Source organism: Panthera onca, chromosome A1 (assembly GCF_046562875.1).
Source record: "Panthera onca isolate mPanOnc1 chromosome A1, mPanOnc1 haplotype 2, whole genome shotgun sequence".
Classification (NCBI taxonomy): domain Eukaryota; kingdom Metazoa; phylum Chordata; class Mammalia; order Carnivora; family Felidae; genus Panthera; species Panthera onca.
Genome location: NC_138339.1, coordinates 125,058,952 through 125,074,303, shown reverse-complemented (window position 1 = coordinate 125,074,303; position 15,352 = coordinate 125,058,952). Strand labels below are relative to the sequence as shown.

The 15,352-nt window shown below is 38.9% G+C and overlaps 1 protein-coding gene and 1 pseudogene across 3 annotated transcripts in view; one reads left to right on the top strand and one right to left on the bottom strand.

Moving 5' to 3' along the window:
- LOC132681505 (glyceraldehyde-3-phosphate dehydrogenase-like) overlaps nucleotides 1–4,329 on the top strand; it is a 28,143-nt pseudogene extending 23,814 nt beyond the window's left edge. Inside the window, exon 3 of the transcript XR_013557134.2 lies at nucleotides 2,167–4,329. The product of XR_013557134.2 is annotated as a glyceraldehyde-3-phosphate dehydrogenase-like (transcript). The remainder of the gene's footprint in view (nucleotides 1–2,166) is intronic.
- KLHL3 (kelch like family member 3) overlaps nucleotides 1–15,352 on the bottom strand; it is a 279,419-nt gene that overhangs the window by 220,457 nt on the left and 43,610 nt on the right. The window lies entirely within an intron of this gene.

Sequence of the window (15,352 nt, the reverse complement as noted above, 5' to 3'; positions counted from 1 at the left end):
ATGGGCACTCACACCTCCTGACTCTAAATCAGGCGATTCGTTGAGGATGAAACAGGTTTAGATATGCTCTAGGACTAGGAATTTGAGAGAGGGAGCCTTACAAAGAGGAAAGCTTAATTTCTTCTACAGATGAAACTGGCCAAAATCCCTAATTAGACTGCATGGCTACAGAAAAAAAGCATCCAAATAAGCCTGAATTCCTGACTTCCTTCCTAAGTTTGCAGATTCTTGGTTAACATCTCTAAGCCTCTCCAGCTGCTCTGCCTCCCTCAGCTCCCCAGCCCAGACTACCCATGGAGCTCACGACTTATTTACAGCTAAATGCTGAATACCAAATGGATCCTAGGCAAGGAAGCCACAACACCCAGAAATCAGCAAGAACTACTGGGAGTGCTGTTCTATCCCAGGGTTACAGTTCATTGTATTTGAGACTCCGTCCAAATTTTCTTACAAGTTTTAGAGGGAAGCCCAGTTGGCTTGCCCCATAATGATGTCATGCTCACTGAAACCTGAGGGGCAATGCTGTGGTTGTATGATTTTTCAACGGGCATATGAGTATGATCTGAAATTAATCTGACAGTTTCCAATTGCTCCAAGGCAACCATAACTTATTTGACACAGAATTGCAAAGTCCAGTGCCTATACTTTCCACCACCCATAAGTATCCCTTTAGTTTCACTCATTCATTCATTCCCTAAGTGAATAGTGCACATTTCACTAAATGAGAAGGGTACTGCGATAAGCCCTTCGATAAGGACTTTGTTGCCTAATGGTGAAGAGAGGGAAATAGGTAAAGAACATAATTATAATTATGTGAGATGCAAGTATTAAGTGTTTGAGGGTTAAGAGAAAAATAAGAGTTTTTCTCGCTTGGGGTTAGAAGACTAGGGATAAGAAGTGGATAAAGAACTAATTCATGGATATTTAACACATAAAACCCTTCACAGTCTGGCCTTTACAAACCCTCCCTGCCTTCTCTTCTGCTACTACTTTGCTCTCACCCTACCATATTCTGAACCCAAGTTTTCTTCAGTACTTTAAGGATTAAGAGTTAGGCTTAACTCTTAATCAGACAGATCTGGACTCTAATCCCAGCTCTGACACATTAAACAACGTTGGGCAAGTGATGCAATTTCTCGAAGCCTCAGTTTCCTGATCTGTAAATTGGAGAGTATAGTAAGACTCATTTTCAAAGGTTTTTGTGAGAGTCAAGTGATATACATGTATGCAAAGCACCTAGATTTGTGCCTGACATGTAGTAAAGACTTAATAAATAGTAAATGATATGGTTCATTATCTCTCTGCCTTTGATCATGTTTCCTTTGCCTGAGATTCCCTTTACCTTCTCAAATTGTTTTATCCGTATTTCTCCTTTAGAACCATCACAAAAGTCTTTTTTCTTGAGTGCCTTATGCTTTGCCAGCTGTTTCCCAATGAGTGCTCAGAACCTTGGTTCACATCACCTTTACTGTATTTATGGGATACCAATTTGTATTTGTTGTATGTCTTTCAGATATGTGAGGCTCCGGAGGGCAGAAGCTAGCTAGGTCTTCCCCATTCTGCCCTAGCACCTAGCACAGTATATGACTCATGGTACTACTAGAAAAATTATTGTTGAATAAAAATTATGTCTCAGCTGAACCTTAAATAAATAAATAAATAGGAATTAAAGCATATCTTTGGATGGTCTTTTGAATGTGAATACTAACTTATTAATGCTGTACATGAAATCATTGAAACCCACTAGAACTGATTACCAAGGATTAACCTTTAATATAAACTGACAGCACCAAAGTGGGTCAAAATTTCATTAGGGGAGGTTGGAGGTGGATGCATGGATAAATGGAAGGATTGGAAGGATCCTGGATCCCAGGTGGTGGCTCAGAAAATGGGTGCAGGCCCTCCTTGGGTAGGGGTATTCAATGAGGATGGGAAAGGAATCACTTTATGACTAAAGTAGGCTCTCTGTTCCTCCCTGTTAGACAGCTGCATCTTCTGGCACAGTGCCAGCTGCATCCCTGAGACACACTGGTGGAAGTCAGAGTAAACAGACTCGACGGTACTGGGCCTGAGGTCACCAGGGCTGCTTTGAACTCAGGCAAACTGAATACTGTCACCACAAATTACCCCTTCATTGACCTCAACTACATGGTTTGTATGTTCCAGAAAGAATCCACCTACAGAAAATTCAACAGAAGTCAAGGCTGAGAACAGGAAACTTGTCATCAATGGAAAGCCCATCTCCATCTTCCAGAAGAGAGATCCCATCAACATCAAATAGGGTAATGCTGGTGCTGAGTATATTGTGGAGTCCATGGGGTCTTCACCACCATGTAGAAGGGTAAAGGGTGGGGCCAAGAAGGTCATCATCTCTGCCCCTTCTGCTAATGCCTCCAAGTCTGTGACAGGCATGAACCATGAGAAGAATGATAACTCCCTCAAGATTGTCAGCAATGCCTCCTGCACCATCAACTGTTTGGCCCGTCTGATCAAGATCATCCATGACAACTTTGGCCTCATGGAGGGACTCATGACCATAGTCCATGCTATCACTGCTACTCAGAAGACCATGGACGACAGTTCTGGGAAGCTGTGGTGTGATGTCCAAGGGGCTGCCCAGAACATCATTCCTGCTTCTACTGGTGTTGCCAGAACTTAATGGGAAGCTCATTGGCATGGCCTTCTGTGTATCCACCCTCACCATGTCAGTCTTGGATCTGACCTGCCACCTGGACAAAGCTGCCAAAAACAAGGTGATGAAGCAGGCATTGGAGGTCCCCTGCAAGGGCATCCTGAGTTAAACTGAGGACCAGGTTGTTTCCTGCAACTTTAACAGTGACACCCACTCTTCCACTTTAATGCTGGGGGTGGCACTGCTCTCAGTGACGATTTTGTCAAGCTCATTTCCTGGTATGACAATGAATTTGGCTACAGCAACCAGATGGTGAACGTTATGGTCCACACGGCCTTCAAGGAGTAAGAGTTCCCTACACCACCAGTCCCAGAGAAAGCAAGAGGAAGAAAGAGGCCCTAAGCTGCTGGAGAGTCCTTGCTCCAATTCATTCCCCCAACAAACTAAGAATCTCCCAAATTCTACAGCTTCCATCCCAGACCCCCTGAAGAAGATGAGGGGCCTAGGAAGGCCTACCTTCTCACATACCATCAATAAAGTACCCAGAACATCCCCCCCCCAACCAAAAAAAGAGTGGGTAAGAGAGATTCAAGGATGGAAAAAGAGGAAGATAAAAAACAAACATCACAATTTTTCCATTAAGGTCCTAAGAGGAAGGCAGTGCCTTGTACATGTACCTATCATGTATAAGGTCATCTAAAGGAAGGGAAATGACATAATTTCTGAATACTTATGAAAAATTACAGGGGATGCAAATAAACAGGATCATACATTCATAACATGGATAAAATTCAATTACAGAAATAGAATACAGAAATGACAGCATAGAGTAGACAAAGATATTCAAACAGCTATTATAAATATGCTTTACTTGTTAAAGTGATAGAAGAAAACATAAGTATAACAAGGAGAGAAAATAGAAGACCTCTAAAAGGGTCAGTCTGTAGATTAGAGCTTTCTGACTGTTCATAATGAAACCCTTCTTTACCTGCTGAGAAGCAACCTTATCTGTCATCACAACAGAGAAAGAGTTCTCCAGATCCTTTTTATGTGCCATTATTTCCTTAAATATTTTTCTGGTGTCACTGCCCTTCTCCAGCTCCAATTACATGATATTGTCCCACAGCATACTGATGCTCTATTCATTGTTGCTTTGCTTTGCTTCAGTCTTTTTTCTCTGTGCTTTATTTTGGATAGTTTCTATTGTTATGCCTTCAAGTGTCTAATCTTTTCTTCTACTATGTCTAATCTATTAATCCCATCCAAAGTACTTCTCATCACAAATATTTTTAATTTCTAGATTTGTATCTTTTGTTTTGTATCTTCCATTTTCTCTCCTTGTTATACTCATGTTTTCTTCTATCACTAACAAGTAAAGCATATTTATAATAGCTGTTTGAATATCTTTGTCTACTCTATGCTGTCATTTCTGTATTCTATTTCTGTAATTGAATTTTATCCATGTTATGACTGTATGATCCTGCTTCTTTGCATGTCCTGTAATTTTTCATAAGAATCCAATTATCTCATTTGCCTTCCTTTAAAGATTACAATCATGTGATACCTGCTGTCCAATGCCTAAAATACTGTTCTATGTATCTTGCTGGGTTTTTTACTTGTTGAAGGTCCTTATACTCTATCATGGCTGGAAATGGAAGGCCTTGCAATCCTAAATAAATTAATTCACTAAGCATCAATGATTGCTTACATCACAATGAAAGATATAATCAGAAATTATGTGCCTCCTGGCGACACATCATCATTTACGATGTAGTCCTGCAAAAAAGTATACATCAAATTTGAATCTGATCAAAACTCTAGATATAACTACCAATTTATAGGAAATACATAAAACAGAGGAATATCTTAAACTATACCACAGAGATACAATCAATAAAATCAAAATTTCAGAAAACTCTGTAGGACAAACAACTAGCTTTTTTGACAATTTAAATTACAAGAAAATTTAAAAGGTGGAAAGCAAGCTGTAGATGAAAAGACTTCAGATATAAAAATGTATTAGGCACCTGGCTGGCTCAGTTGTTAAGCATCTGACATCAGCTCAGTTCATGATCTCATGGCTCCTGAATTCAAGTCCCACATCTGGTGAGCTCATGTCCTACTTCAGGCAAGCACGTTCCCCACTTTGGGTAAAACATGAGCCCCACTTTGGGCGAGCCCTGCTTCTCTCTCTCTCTCTCTCTCTCTCTCTCTCTCTCTCCCTCTGCCCCTCCTGGGAGTCTCTCTGCCCCTTGCTCACTTGTGCTCTCTCTCTCTCTCCAAAAAAATACATACATATATATATAAATATATGTATGTATATGTATTTATATATATATGTATGTATATACATATGTATGTATATATGTATGTATATATATTTATATATATATACACACACATACACACACACACACATACATACATACATTTATCAATGTATTATCATGTGTGGACCCTACCTGGATCCTTACTCAAGCAAATAAACGGTGAGAAAAAAATTAGGACACTTACAAAACAATTGGAAATTTACATTCAAACTAGACAAACTAGTTGATGGTATTAAGGAATCATTATTAATTTTAGGTGTAGTAATGGTATTAGGATTATTTTTAAGTCATCTTTTAGAGAAACATTCTGGCATATTTACAAGTGAAATCATATGATGTTTAATATTTGCTTCATATGAATATAATAGGGAACAAGTGGGTACAGATAAAATAAGACTGGCCACAAATAGGTAATCATAGAAGCTAACTGATACATATGTTTGAAAGTTTCTACTACAAAATAACTTAAAAATTGTTCAAGAGTTATAAAATTGAGATATGGATTCTAAATTTGGCTTGACATCATTCTGCTTCATCTCTCTCTATAAAATATGAAATATAAAACTTATCCCAATATACTTTCCATTATGTCCACTTATGAGCTATGTGATGTAGGGAAGTTACTTCATCTTTTAAGCCTCAGTCTAAAAAGTGATGAATGTAATAGCAAATTTTTAGGACTACTATATGGGTTAAATTAGGTAATATATGTTAAGCCCTTATCATAGTGCCTAGCACAAAGTAATTATCATCTATCATTATTATTATTATATCTTGATGCATCTAAGAGACACTAATGGTTGAATTCTGTATATAATTTTAAATCAAAGTACTCGATAGTTTATTTTCTTATCCCTTTCCTTTCCATATCCTTTCTGAAACTTCCCCTCTGAAATTCTATGGAACAATGTGCCCAACAGCATAAGCCAGGAGAGAAAGAGCTTGGCTCTCCTTTCCAGGGACAGTCATTGCTGTGGCTCTGGAAAAACGGAGGTGCCACTTTCATCATTGTCAGAATATAGTATGCAGCTGTTCTTCTGGTATTCCACACATCCTGAGGTTGCTCCCAAGGGCTAAAAACAGAGCTCAAGCCATCAGCCCAGCTCAGCCAAGATCATTCTTTTTCAAGGTGGCCCCATTTCAGATAAAATGGGCACTTTATATGTATCCCTTTTCTAACTAAGAGTTGGTCTTCCCTCCCGGTCTGTGGCCTACTTGAGGACAAGGGCTGTGTCTAGTTTATCTTTAGAGCTTATGCTCCTAGCAAAGCATCTGGGATAGAGCAGGTACTTAATATTTGTTACATGAAGAAATTAACTGTCTATTATTTTGTTTTATTTGGAGTGGGGCAGGAATGGGAAAGAAACATTGATAGACATGCAGGAAACCAATGTTGGATGAATCTTTCTAACAGTTTTTTATCAGGGAGTACAAACTTATTTACAACTTCCAATTCACTTCTATTCCCATGAAATACTTACAGTTCCCCAAATGCATCCTAAATTTCCTTCTGAGCCTGTGTTCGAACTATTCTCTCTACCTATTAATATCCCTCCCCCAACTACCTCACCTTCACACTTAATATATACATCCTTCAACACTTGGTTTCAGTATCCCCTCTTCCATGAAGTTTTTTTTTTCTTTTCTAATGTTTTATTTTTGAGAGAGAGAGAGACAGAATGTGAGCAGGGGAGAAGCAGAGAGAGAGACACAAAATCTGAAGCAGACTCCAGGCTCTGAGCTGTCAGCACAGAGCCCAACACAGGCTCAAACTCATAAACCGAGAGATCATGACCTGAGAAGTAAGACGCTTAACCAACTGAGCCACCCAGGCACCCCTCGTGAAGCTTTTTTCAACCACTGTAGCTGAATGGGGTATCTTTTTTTTTTTTTTAAGTTTACTTATTTTGAGAGAGAGAGGGAGAGAGAGAACATGCTCATAAGTGGGGGAGGGGCAGAGAGACAGGGAGAGAGAATCCCAAGCAGACTAAGCACTATCAGTGCAGAGTGTGATGTGGGGTTGATCTCATGAATCATGAGATCATAATCTGAGTCAAAATCAGAGTCGAATGCTCAACTGATTGAGCCATCCAGGTGCCCCTTTAAGGGGCATCTTCTTGACTTAACACTTTAGATTTCGCTCAAGGTATTCATAATATTCTATCACATGATGTGGTTGGTTGTAGAGGTTTCATAATGTTTATAAGATTGAGGACAAGGATCATATTTAAATTTCTTTGGCATCTAGGGTAGTGCTTTGTACACATCAGGCATCTAATGGTGTTTAGTGTACTTACTGGCTAAACTTTGCAGAATAAAAAGCATAATCATTCAACCAAATTTAAAATATAAAACAAGTGAGCCTTTAAAAGTGTGTTTTATCTGTAAGATTTTTTTCCTTAAAAATTAACACATTGTTTTTCAAGTTCTGCTATCCTACTATTATCTGTTTTATTAGACAATATCCTCCACTCCTAGAAAGCCAAGGAAAAACTATAATGAGGCATATAGACTTTTTAATTAAGCAAATTAAAGAGAAAATTTTACAATATTAAAAAATAGTAATTGGACATTTCCTTCAAATTTCATGGTAAGACAGACTAGGGTATTTAAAAGTGATGAGGCACCTGGGTGGCTCACTCAGTTAAGCAACTAACTCTTGATTTCACCTCAGGTCAAAATCTCATGGTTTGTGAGTTTAAGCCTCGCTTTGGCCCCTATGTTGATAGCACAGAGCCTGCTTATAATCTTCTCTCTCCTTCTCTCTGCCCCTCCCCAGCTTGCACATATTCTCATTCTCTCTCTTTCTCTCTCACAATAAATACATTTTTAAAAATTTAACTTTTTATAAATAAATAATCAAGAATCACTAAACAACTGTATAATCTTGGCCAAGCCCTTGATTTTTCCAAATATCCCCAAACTACTTCTCAGCAGATTTACAGGGCACGAAGTGTCGAAAAGTATAAAATATTAAATAACTTCAGGCTACTATACTTCTCAAAGGTAAGGGCCAGGATAGAAGTAAATTTCATTTCTCAAAATTAAAGGTGAGCTGACACTTCCTTTTTACTTGGATAATTGTTTTTATTTTCTCTTCTACATGATACACTCTAGCACTGCCATCATATATTTACCATTTTGTTGCCTTTCCTCTTTTTCATTCCTTCTAGATTAAAGATTAAGATATATAAACCAATGACATCTCCCACCACCCACGATCCCATCCCCAGCAAGCAAGTTCAATGTAGCCTTGTCCATGCTATTTCTTAAAGTTATATTTTATTGCTTAGATCATCTAGTCCATCTTTTCCATTTTACACATGAGGAGCTGAAAGTCTAGACAGAGTATGTTATTTGTTCAAGGTCACGCAGCTAGTGTCAGATCCCATAAAAGAATCTCCTTTTCTTATCTCCCAGTTCTCAATATTACATTCAACAATGTCTAGGCACACAGATGGCCATTAACAAATATTTTCTTGAAATGAAATGAATTTAATTGCTGCTTCTTTGTTTGAGAAAAATACCTGGCCACCCTATAGAATGTGGAACAAAAGGGTGAAAGTGCTGTTCTGAATGCTGTGGTTTAAAAGGTAGTTAGTTTAGTCTAGACTCTAGAGTAGGCTGCTTGGGCTCTGATTTGGGCTCTGCCACTGGCCATCTGTATGATCTTAGGAAAAACTGCTTTACATTTCTTAGCCTCAGCTTTCTCATTTGAAAAAGGAAGATAATCACAGAAACTACCTCAAAGGGTGTTTATTCATTCAATAACATTTGTTGAACACTTACTCTTAAGCAGGTACTATGATAGATGCCTGGGATACAGCAATGGACAAGAAATAAAAGATCATACGCTGCAAAGCTAAAATTCTACTAGGATTAAAGGATATATCCAAATAAAATGCCTAGTACGGAGTATGGTCCCTAAAAAATGTTCAATAAATGCTACTTGTTGTAATCATTATTATTAAAAATACACTGTATATCCACGTTTAAAAAGCCTATCAGCAAATAAATCTTACAAACTAAAAGCTCCAAGCAAGATTTTAGAGTATAAAACAGCTCACACAGTAGTGTTTCACAAGGACAGACATTATCACCATGGCAATATTTTTCTGAGTTCCTTAATAGCACTTGCTTGATGCTGTGGAAGGTTCAAGCATGATCTGTGAAAAAACCTTGTAAATAGCATCATATAAGGGGTGAAGAAAATCCTCTCCAATTTATGTTCAAAAAACGTAACGTTCTCTGTAGAATCATCTGATAAAATTTAATGTACACAATCTTAAATTAAGAAACATAAACTGGGGGATAATTACTTGTATTACAATGGGAGTTATCAAAAATTTCTTTTCAATAGCCACATTTCCTAGCATATTCAAAAAATGATGCACTGGGGCACCTGGGTGGTTAAGCATCTGACTTTGGCTCAGGTCATAATCTTGCGGTTCATGAGTGTGAGCCCAGCATTCTCTCTGCTGTCAGCATACAGCCCACTTCAGATCCTCTGCCTCCCTCTCTCTCTGCCCCTCCCTCCTCCCTCAAAAATAAATAAAAACATTTTAATGAAAAACAAATAATGATGTACTGTTTAAAGAAATTCCACACGAGGGGTGCCTGGGTGGCTGAGTCAGTTCAACAGCCAACTTCAGCTCGGGTCATGATCTTGTGGTTTACAGGTTCGAGCCCCACGTAGGGCTCTGTGTTGACAGCTCAGAGCCTGGAGTCTGCTTCAGATTCTGTGTGCCTGTCTCTCTCTCTCCGTCCCTCCCCTGCTCACACTCTGTCTCTCTTTTTGTCAAAAATAAATTTTAAAAAAACTTAAAAAAAAATTTTTTTTAATTCCACATGACTGACAAGCATATTCAACATCCTTAGTTTTTAGTGAAATGCAAATCAAAACCAAGATGAGGTTCACTTCACACCTACTAGGGTGGCTATTCACTTTTTACATGGAAAAGAACAACAGCTGGAGAGGATGTGGACAAACTGGAACCCTCATACATTGCTGGTAGGCAGGTACAGTAGTCTCTGTGGAAAACAATTTGGTAGTTCTTCAAAAGTTAAATATATCTACTATATGATGCTGCAAAAGTTAACAATTACCTACCATATGATGCCATAATTCCACTTCTAGATATATACCAAAAAGAACTGAAAACAGGTACTTCCACAAGTGAGATGTACATGTATGTTGACAGCAACACTATTCACAACAGCCAAGAGGTAGAAACAACCCCAATATCCATTAATGGATGAATGGATAAACAAAGTGTAGTATATACATACAATCCAACATTATTCAATCCAGAAGTGGATTACTGATGTTTGCTACCACATGGATCCAGTATATTACACTAAGAAGACAGATACAAAAGGTCGAAAGAGTACATTTATATGAAATATCTAGAAGAGATAAATGCATAGACACAGAATGCGGATTAGAGGATGCCAAAGGCTATAAAGAAACAGGAATAGGGAGAAACTGCTTAATAGATAAAGTGTTTTACTTTGGAGTTTGCAACTAGAGAGAGATATAGTTGTGAATGTACTAAATGTCACTGATTTGTCCCCTTTAAAATAGTTTTATAACCAATGTTCTAAAAATATAAAAGATTCATTTTAGATTACATAAAACTGGTCTCAGTAACTTTTTTAAAAAAGATATTGTCCACATGTCCTATAAACATATATAAAAGCATAAGAAAAAAATTACAAGCAATTGTCTAGCTGTCTCAGATACCCCATGCAAACAAGGCCTCTATTCACAGTGAAGGAAAGAACAGAATGTTCTTTCTAAAATCCTAGTTTCTTCCTTCTAGAGGATAATTTTTTAAGGTAAAAGTATGACTGTCATACAAACAGAAAATGAACACATGACAAAGGTTTATTTAACCCATTAAAGATAACCAGTAAAACATTAAAAACTGGTTTAAGAGGTAGGCAGAAACAATGAAATGAATTTGTTAAGAGATACAAAACTAGCTTCTTGGGGAAAGCAGTGGCAGGGGGCGGTGATCAACTGCATCCCCACAAGACAAAATTTGATTGTTTTTATATAGACAACAGTAGGCATTATCCTCCGTTTTCTGCAAATTTAGGGAGCTTCAACAGCTCAAAGACAATGAAAGATAAACTGGATAATTTGGAAGGATGCACTAGTCAATGCCTAGCATTCTAAAAGATACTCAGTGATTTTTTTTTCCCCAGATTTCAAATTTTTTCCTGACATTCTTCTGGCATTCAAGGTAATTTACTACCTTATCAAATGGCTTCTCTTTCTTGGACTTCAGGTCCTTGTTTATTTAAAACAACAACAACAACAACTTTTTTTAAAGAGCAATTGGCTTAGAAGACTTAAAGCCTGTCTGGATTTTTTTTTTTAATGTTTATTTGTTTTTGAGAAAGAGAGAGAGAACAAGTGGAAGAGGGGGCAGAGGGAGAAGGGGACAAAGGATCCAAAGTGGGCTCTACAAGCCCAATGTGAGGTTCAAACTCACAAACCGTGAGATCATGACCTGAGCCAGAGTTAGATGCTTAACCAACTGAGCCATCCAGGTGCCCCAAGCCTGTCTTAATCTTTGACAGCTTGACAACAACCAGTTTCCAACGGCCAGATGCTGAGTTAGAGATTCCTACAGGTAACAGAGCCCTTCAAGCCATCAGCACTCATGATCACATCACATAAATTACTTCTCTTCTGGGACACGCCTTTCTTGATGAAGAAGACCGTACTTCTAATTAACCACTCCAGGATAATTTGCCTTTTTGCACTATTACCAGAAATATGACTTCCCCTCCCGTTCTGTCATGACCAACAAGCATCATTTCATTTTTAAACTGACTGGAACCAGAGGGAGAAGTAGTCTGCAACTATGAAACAAAACAAAATAGTTGCCCTCCATGAGATGTTCAAAAAACACTGGTTGAGTTGAATGGCTTTTAAAATTCTTGTATCATTGGCGGGGAAGAGGGTCTGTGACCAATTGCACTTAGTTTACTGTATTGCAGCAACCCTGTATTACTTATTTAAGGGTCACTTACTCAGTGTAACTGAGAATTACTAAGCATTGCATTCAGGATACACTTAGTTTACTGTAAATGCAGTATGAAATTCATGCTTCTTCCTCATGCTAGCTCTTCTACAGGATTCTCTAGCTCCCCAGTACTGAGCACACAGTAGGTCCTCAATCAAAGGTTGCTTTGATTAAATTATATTTAATCATATAATTTATTACAGACAATGAAGTCTATACTTGTCAGGAAGTATTCTGCTTACTCATGATAACATCAAGTTTCTCTACTTATTGGGCCTAAGTTATTTTTATTGTATTTAAGGGTATTGATCAATGCAACACACAAACAAAAGCACATCCACCACAAGTGTGTAAAACAGAAGTCTTCAGGGGTGCCTGGGTGGCTCAGTCAGTTAAGCGTCCAACTTCGGCTCAGGTCATGATCTCATCAGCCATGGGATCAAGCCCCATGTTGGACTCTTTGCTGACAGCTCTGAGCCTGGAGCCTGTTTCAAATTCTGTGTCTCCCCCCTCTATGCCCCTCCCCTGCTCACACTCTGTCTCTGTCTCAAAAATAAGTAAACATTAAAAAAAAAAAAAAAAAAAACACAGAAGTCTCGCTTACAAGAAAAAAATGGTTTTTTTCAATAAAAAAATAATTTTCCATAAAGATCTACAATCCTGCACAGATCTTCCATCAAAGCCAATGCTAAGATTATTATTAGATTTCTCAAATCAGTAAAATTGTAATCCAGACCCAAGCAACTGTGAGCTACCTCCTGTCTTTTGGATTGAGGGAAAAGGCAGCTTGAATTTCCCTGAAATGCCAATACCAAAATTCTTTACATTCCAGCTAAAAATGCTTTACTTACCATGAGACTTTGGCTTCTGCCCTGCCTTTTTCTCATTTTCATTTAGATTCAATGTATAATTATTAGTGGTTAACTCAGGGTCACATATTTTTGGTCCCTTTGTTGGGAGGACACACACAAGCATGCACACTCCCCAAGTATGGTTAGTTGAAAGCCGGGGCTGCACCAAATAGAGCAGAATAGGGAGACCCTTCCCCATCCCTTCCAGTTGATCCCCTAGCCTCTTCGCACACAGCTGTCATTCCAGTTTATGCCCCTCCTTGCCAGAGAGCAGGGATCTACCTCAAACAAATCCAGCCTCAAGGGGTGTTTTTTATGGGGACACCAGGACCTGCAAAGCAGACAACGTGGAAGCTGTGAGTACCTCTGACACCAAGGCTGCTGGTTGGCTGGGTTTTCTCATATCATACTGATGCTACAGATGAGGAAAACTAAAGTTCTTTGGGTGTAGGACAGAGAATGCATTCCTGGTGCTTTCAATTTATAGGAAGTAAGCTCAGGGGCTTCCCACCTCTACTCTCAGGACCAAATACACTCATTCACTCGCTCACTCACTCACTCACACACTTGTCAGTAAACACTTACCTAGTGTCTATTCTTAAAGTACTAAAAAAAATGCAGGAGGGGACTGAAAGCTACATTGCAATTTACTATTTCTTGGGTCCAAACATCTGGAGTTAACGTGCCTACAGGTCCCAGCACTCCTCTTTGGTCAGATGTACCTTCTGAGTGCCAAGCTGGGTACATGGGAGACCAGAGAAAGAACAACGCTCTCATTCTCTTCAATGCTACCTGGGCCCCTAACTCTGCCCAGGGGAAGCCAGGCAGAATTTGAAGAAAGATCTGCCCCCACTGCTACTGGTGATTTTAGGGCTGGAAATGATATACTGTAGGGAACAAGCAAGACAAACTATACTGATATAGCCAGAGGGAAAGGAAATAAGCTTAGTAGAAAAAAAGAGAAGAGTAACAAAAGGAGAACAGTGAATAGCTGATATCTACCAGGATGGCAGTGAGCTGTTGATTCAGCATTTAGAGCTCAGCCTGGAAGGTCTAGAGTCAATACCTACCTACCTGTGAGGTACCCCGGGAGGAGGCTAGACTAAAATGTCTATGACATACATTATGCTCCATGCAGGGAAACAGGTGGAAACAGAATAAGCATTACTGAATATCTATTTGATCTCTCTTTCCATCCCATAGATACAGTCAAAAACCTAAGTAAACCCAAGGAATGTGTTTCTGAGTACTAGGTATGTAGTTGATTTTTCTCTCGGACTTCTCTGCCATATTTTCAACTCTTCTTTAATGAGAATACCCTTTTATGGACATATTTAAATAAACTATTTTTTAAAAAATAGAACAAACCTCCAGACTTGGAGAGAGGGTCCTGGGTCAGACTAGACCTTGCTGAGTGGACTAAGAAATCCCAGAGCTCCCAGGGCTTAATACCAACCTCTGCCAAGGTCTGAATCTGTTAGCTTTACTGAATCCAGCAGTTAACAAGGGTATAATAACATCTGCCTACCTTACAGACTTGTTCTGAAGGTCACAAGATAAAAGTGTGGAAGTGTTTTTTGAGTATCAACTACTTAATCAGTGGGAGATAGTATTACTCCCATTAAAGGCAACTTTTTTTTTTAATATATCTGATTTGATTCTTTTTTTTTTTCAATATATGAAATTTATTGTCAAATTGGTTTCCATACAACACCCAGTGCTCATCCCAAAAGATGCCCTCCTCAATACCCATCATCCACCCTCCCCTCCCTCCCACCCCCATCAACCCTCAGTTTGTTCTCAGTTTTTAAGAGTCTCTTATGCTTTGGCTCTCTCCCACTCTAACCTCTTTTTTTTTTTTTCCTTCCCCTCCCCCATGGGTTTCTATTAAGTTTCTCAGGATCCACATAAGAGTGAAAACATATGGTATCTGTCTTTCTCTATATGGCTTATTTCACTTAGCATCACACTCTCCAGTTCCATCCACGTTGCTACAAAGGGCCATATTTCGTTCTTTCTCATTGCCATGTAGTACTCCATTGTGTATATAAACCACAATTTCTTTATCCATTCATCAGTGGATGGACATTTAGGCTCTTTCCATAATTTGGCTATTGTTGAGAGTGCTGCTATAAACATTGGGGTACAAGTGCCCCTATGCATCAGCACTCCTGTATCCCTTGGGTAAATTCCTAGCAGTGCTATTGCTGGGTCATAGGGTAGGTCTATTTTTAATTTTCTGAGGAACCTCCACACTGTTTTCCAGAGTGGCTGCACCAATAACGCAACTTTCTATAAAACTAAAAAAGAGTAGGGATAGATATATTGGGGCGCCTGGGTGACTCAGTCAGTTAAACATCTGACTTTGACTCAGGTCATCATTTCACGGTTAGTGAGTTCTAGCCCCGTGTCAGGCTCTGTGCTGACAGCTCAGAGTCTAGAGCCTGCTTTGGATTCTATGTCTCCCTCTCTCTCTGCCCCTCCCCAACGCATACTGTGTCT